Genomic DNA, 6700 nt, shown 5'->3' with positions numbered 1-6700 from the left:
ATGTTCATCCCACTTTGTCCGATTCCCTCTGCTGCAAACACCGCTTTTCGGATCATCGAACCCTCCTATATGCCCATACCTCTGATATGTGAATTGTAAGGTAGAAAAACCCCTATCCAATTCAGCGTACGGGACTCCCTTGCTTATATTCAGTAGATCCATGAATTTGTGTGAATTTACGGCTCTCGGAGCGATCGAATATTTGTGCCTTAACCCTTCAGTAACGTCCATGTAGCCTGCTACCTCTTCTAAGGTTGGGGTGAGTTCAAAATCCGAGAAGTGGAATACATTGTGGGCCGGGTTCCAAAATGTAACCAAAGCCTTTACGATGTCGCCTCTGGGCCTGACATTCAACAAACTGGTCAGACCTTCCAGATGCAGTTTGATCTTGTCTTGCTCTGACTTTTCCAAATCCTCCCACCATAAGCGCAACTCCAAAGGGATATTGCTCCTAACTGTTACCGGCAAACTTGGACCTGTGCTCAATCTGCATGTTTATTAAGGTGATTAAGCAAAAATCCAGACTCATTTGACCCAGAGACAAAATTGACACACTTTTTCTTTTCCCTTTTTTTTCGAAAATAAAATCCGGTTTTGCGAATACGGCCTTTCAACACCTCGACGACGAAGGTTTTAAGGCTGTGTTGGCTAACTGGTGAAAACCTTGAAAAATGACCATATGCAGTTGTTCTTGCAAAAACAGCCTTCCGGCGCCCTTTTAGGGACATTCGGCTATTTCTGAAAAGAATGGCATCACCCTAACTAAATAAAAGTAAAATTTTTTTTTTGGATTATTTTTGCAAAAGAAAGTTGGACCCGACGGGGGTTGCCTACGTATCTCACACCCTGCGAGAATCAAACTGGCGTAGTTCGGGCGGAGACTATAAACCAAATTTGGAAACATGACAAACAATGACCATCCTATTTTCCAACCCAAAATAAAAGACTCTTTTTCTATATTTTGTTTTGCTTTTTGAGTGAAACAAACTATATATATAAAAAAACCAAACGTTTTTTTCTCATTTTCCAAAATTTCAGCAAAATTTCGACAGTATTTGGGCATGGTTTTTCTAAAATAGGCAATTAACTCTCTATACTATTACCTCACTTTTTTTTCCCACAATTTTCCCACATTCCAGATCTTTCGAAACCGGTCAGCATGCAAGTCTGAAGCAAATAAATGCATAACGCAAACAGGATGTAGCAGGATGGTCTTTTCATTTCAGTTTGCTAGTCCTAGACGGACTCAACCCCTGTGTTGAGTCCCCTAAGTCAAATGCACATGATGCAAATAAGCGTTACTACTAGGGATCCGGCATGAATCGTTATACTAAGTTTTAAAACCTAGGTGTTTGTTCTAGACCTGGCTTACCCGAGCAGACAACTCGAGCTAAGGATGGGAGCTGTGTACCTGTAACCAAAGGGCCATCCAATTTTGCAACTCCTCCGAATCCTCGTTCTATTTTGGTATATGACACTAACAGAAAGAAGTCACGACCAGCGTGCACTCCTCGAGAGAGAGAAGAGAGGGGTTTCGGCATAGTTTATATATACAGTCCAAGTAATATCAAAGCGGTAAGAGCAACATTTTGCACATTTAGGCTAAAACATGTAATAAAAATCAGATAATAAATAAAGCCAAATAATAACAATTATTCTAAGCTCAAATTCTTAACCCTAAACCAGTGGTTCGGGGCTATTTATCCCCAGCGGAGTCGCCAGAGCTGTCACACCTCCTTTTTCCGCCCCCGCGAGGGGTGAAGGAGTTTTTCCAATTAAAGGACAATCGAAACGGGATTTATTTATTTATTTCAGAGTCACCACTTGGGAGATTTAGGGTGTCCCAAGTCACCAATTTAATCCCGAATCGAGGAAAAGAATGACTCCATATTATAGTCTGCGAACCAGAAATCCAGATAAGGAATTCTGTTAACCCGGGAGAAGGTGTTAGGCATTCCCGAATTCCGTGGTTCTAGCACGGTCGCTCAACTGTCATATTCGGCTTGATTATCTGATTTAATACATATTGAACCTATGTGCGAATTTTAATTTTCAACCGCTTTTGTCATTATTATTATTATTTTTACAGGGAATTGCAATGTTGTGAAAATGTATCTCGAATCGCGTCACAATCAATGCACCCGTGGTTGTCGACACACTTTGACTCCGTTGAAATTTGGACTTGGGTCACATAAATATGCACCCGAGTTTAAGAGAATTAAATTATTAAAGGCGCGCCTAAAGAGACTAGCGTATCATTTACTTTGGGTAGGGCCGTGAAATTTGCTAAACGGCCCGTCCCGGAATCTAAGCAATTTTAAAGCAAATATTTACTGAGGGCCCCGCAATTTTTGTATTTTTATTCGGCGAGGTTTATCTCATTCTTATTTTTAAAAAAGGGAATTTGCAACGTCATGGACACGCATCTCGAACCACGTGTCACAATCAATGTACCCGTGATTAGAGACACATTTCGACTTCAATGTACCTGGTATAGGAAAGCAAAAGAAGAAGGGGAATGATCAGTAGAGCAGTATGTAACAACACAACAACAACAGCAACAGGTACAACCCAATAATAGACCAAAACTCAACAGCAACTTAAGTGAAAACCCAGCAGAAACTTCAGAAAAACCCAACAGCAACAAACCAGTGGACTTTTAGTCCAAACAGGGAACCAAGACACTTAACTGAAACAGTTTTTAGCAAGTAAAGAACCCAGGGAAGCTAACTGAAACCCAGCAGTGTGCCCAACCAAACCAGACCAAAGCAGAGAAAGAAAACAGGTGCAGAAACACAGTGACTTCTGCTTGTTATGTTTAGAAAACCAGCACTCTTTTAACTCTCAACACTTAAAATTGTCCAGCCTCTAATTTCTGATTTTTCTCCCCTTAAACTCTGATGTGTAACCAAACAAACACCCCAGAAAGAAGAAACAGCCTCCAACTCCTTGATGTGGAGTTTCAACTTTAAACACTCTATTTCTCTCTCAAACTACTCTTTTAACTTTGGAAAATTATCTCAACTTTCAGCCTATTTCTGACTTGTGAAGGTTCAGAAAAACAGCAGCTGAAAGCTTTTCAAATTCTGAAGTCTTAGTGTTCAGCCTTAATTTCTGATTTCCTAACCTCTTAACCTCTCATCTCTAACCCTTTACTCTACCTTAAATGAGCCTATATATAGGCAAAATACAAGCAAACCCCCAGGCTGCCTCGTTTTTCCCAGCCCTCAACTCTGCCCATACCCCTTTATTTCCCATTAACATGTGTTTTGTGCCCCAATGGTATGGGCAGTTGACAGTCTTCAATTACCCCAATGCTATCAAGTTTTATTCCCCACTATTGTATTAGTTTAATGCTATTTCAGTACCCTATGTCAGCCCAACTTAAACTAACCATTTCTAATCTTTTCCCACCCCTAAACTACCCCTGTTAGCCCCTGATTATTACTGTATTACCCAACTGCAGCAGTAGGACATTTTGAACTTCTGAAAGTTCAAATTCAAGCTGCCTTAAACTGAGTTCTAGCTATTACATTGCAGCTACAATCCATTCACAGATAATGTCAAACAATCAACTAAACAACAATGATTCGATCAGTCATATGAATCTATACGAATCAGAATATTTGCACATTCAGTCCTATGAAACTAATCGACGACATTTATCTAATCGACTATACTAATCATAACATAGAACAAACAGTCGATTAAATGAACCACATGAACAGGGCATCAACTGCCTTCAACAACTTTGCATGACACAGGGAAACTATATGAATTGTCGATTCGACGATATTAATCAAATTGAAGTATATATATCACTATACGTATTCAACCATAAACGAAATAACAATCGACCAAATAAAAGGTCTTACGAAGATGAAGAATAATTGAAAGAAAAATATCAGAAATAACAAACAAACTGACTAAACACGTTATCAAATTCAAACAACACTCAAACAAAAATAGAAAAAGAACAAGGAAAACTCACTGGAAGCTCAACAACAAATGACCCAAGCCTGAACTGGATTTGCTCATTTGAAGTCGAACAAACTTTAATCGAGGTGTTTTTAATCGAGAACACTTCGATTAAGGTCTATTAGACCCCAACCCTCCGTTTAAACTAGCCGGATTCCAAAAGTTCTTGTGTTTTAGGGTTCGAACAGTTCGATTTGGGGCTTGAGGATTTGTGGGTAGATTCGGACCAAACCAAGCTTGGATTGGTCACGAGTGAGGGCAGGGTAATGGTTGGTATGAATCCGGGGTGGGTTGGTGTAGATCGGGGTTTTGCTCGAACCTTCAAATGAAGATTCAAGACGATGGGGACTGATTCGAACCCAACGGTTTGCAGATCCGTGTTCAGGGTGGTTGGGTGCATCAAGGGTGTTACTTTGGTGGCCACCGGTATCGTTGCCGCCGGGCTCACGGTGAGAGTGTATGGGGGCGGCTAAGGTTTGGAACGGGGGTTTGGGTTTGTGTTTGGGACGATAGAAGGGGGGGGGGTGTTCGGATAGGGGTGTGGGGTAAAGGTTTAAGCTTATATACGTAGTGGGCGGTTAGATCCCGACCGCTGGATGAAGTGAGATCGATGGTAAGGATCTTTCACTTAATGGGGAACGACACCGTTTGGCATTGGTTGGGGGGGTCAGTTTGAATTGGTTACCAGATCGGGTTTGGAACCGGGTTGCTGAAAGGGATCTTGGACCGTTGGATTGGACTGGATGGAGGGCTCAGATCAAATGCCCTATGCGGCATCGTTTGGGTAAGGGAATGGCCTGATCTGGACCATTCATTTGAATCAATCAATGGCTCAGGATGGGGATGCTAATACGACGTCGTTTGGGGGCATGCCTGGGAAGCCTGGGTTTGGACTAGGTTGTGGTAATTGGTTTGTGCCTGATTTTTCATTTAAATTTTAGCCCAAATCCGGTATTTTCCTTCTTTATAATTAGACAAAAATTCCTAAAAACCAAAATTAAACACACAAATATTAATTAATACCTAACAACAATTATCACATGAATTAAAACATCTAATAAAGTTACCATGACAACAAATAGAATAACAATGCATATTTTGTGATTTTCGCTTTCAAAACCAAATTATGGTTAATTAATTCGTAAATGTACCATTTTCCCTAAATGCATGCAACATGTATTTTTTTGTATTTTTTAACTATAGCAAGGCGAGCATTTACGGACAAAACAATTATCAAAAAATGTTACACAAACCCTCAAAATTGTACCCGAAGGTAACCTGTTTTATTTCTTTTCCGATTTCTTTTGGAGTAGTTTTCGTGAAGCAAAAATCATGTGCTCACAGTATTGACCTGACAATCTATATCGAGGCTGTTGGCTTCTTAGGGCTTTCCTCGAGTAGGCGAGTCGTCGCTGCTTCTCGCATATATGTGGGGCGACTTCGGCTTTTTCACAAGACTTCACTATTTTTAGATAGCCGCGTTTCTGTTTTGGCATGGGGTATTTCATTTATTTAGGCGCAAAAAGTGTTGGTGCACGCCCTTGCTTTGACCTGTTAGTTTCACCATAGTCATGGAAACCACTTCGGGGCCGATCCGGTATAGGACAGGGGTGCTGCTCTTGGTTCTTAGGAACTGAGGGAGTTCGCTCTGGAGACGGCGTCCTTGATAAGAGAGGAACACCTGGAGATGGCGAGGAGATAATGCGGGTGGAGCAAGGGGATAACACTACAGGTGCTTTCCCCAGATGAGGGCTTTGTGGACTCCACCGATGGATTCTTGAGCGTATAGGTATACCCTTTCGCATTTGCCCCCCTGATAGGGTTGTGCTTGATTTTTGCTTGAAGTATCGGGTTACCATAGGATAGATTCATTCGTCGTTTTGGAGAATGGCGTTGATGATGAGGTTCTTCGCGGAGAAGGCCGGGCTTGAATTCACGCTTGATCACCTTGTCAGGCTTTATCAGCCCTTTCATCATTGAGGCCTGCTAACACTTAGGTGTCGTTCATCCACACCCTTTGTAATTGATGAAGAGGAAAGCGAGGATCGAGAGTGGGCCAGTTGGTTTATCTGGGTTCGGACGACCGACATTATCCTTGTGGAGTTTTTGCCATTTCCTGAAGGATTGAATTATGCACGTGAGTGAGGCGTTTGGTGCTTTTTCAAATTTCGCCTATAGCGAAAATCAACTAAGTAATAATGTTGTCTCCCTTGTTGCAGCAACTTCGTGGATGCCGGGCGAAGTCCATAATCTGCCCGGCTGGGTCCGGAAGCTAGTGACCCATTCGTCCTGCGATGAGCGCAGGTGGTGAGCTGTACTTCGTACCGGATGGGGAGCGCAGTACCAAGGTATGTGTGTATGCTACCTTTGCCTTGCCTTCGTATACCCAAGGTAATATTTTCCCCATCCATTTGTGTTGGATTCGCCGTTTGCAGATATTGGGCGGTTCCTTGGGATGAGGCACCCGCAGTGTGACGGAGCCTTTAGTGGTGCCGGTCGGGCTCACATTTCCGAGGAAGGGGCAACACCCGGGTCCACTGCTCCCGGAGTGCCTAATTCCCGGCCGGCGGTTCCCTTGAGCGAATACGCCGTGCCCGAGGTCGGTTCTTCTGGGGCCGTAGTATGAAGATCAATAGGAGTGTGTTCCGAGTTCGAGAAAGTTCGTCGGCTTCACTTTGTGGTGAGTTTATGTATAGTTTCCCTGTGCCTCATGTCCTCCTCC

This window comes from Nicotiana sylvestris, chromosome 9 (genome assembly GCF_000393655.2).
Source record: "Nicotiana sylvestris chromosome 9, ASM39365v2, whole genome shotgun sequence".
Classification (NCBI taxonomy): domain Eukaryota; kingdom Viridiplantae; phylum Streptophyta; class Magnoliopsida; order Solanales; family Solanaceae; genus Nicotiana; species Nicotiana sylvestris.
The sequence above is the reverse complement of the archived record's forward strand: the minus strand, read 5'-3'. Positions refer to the sequence as shown.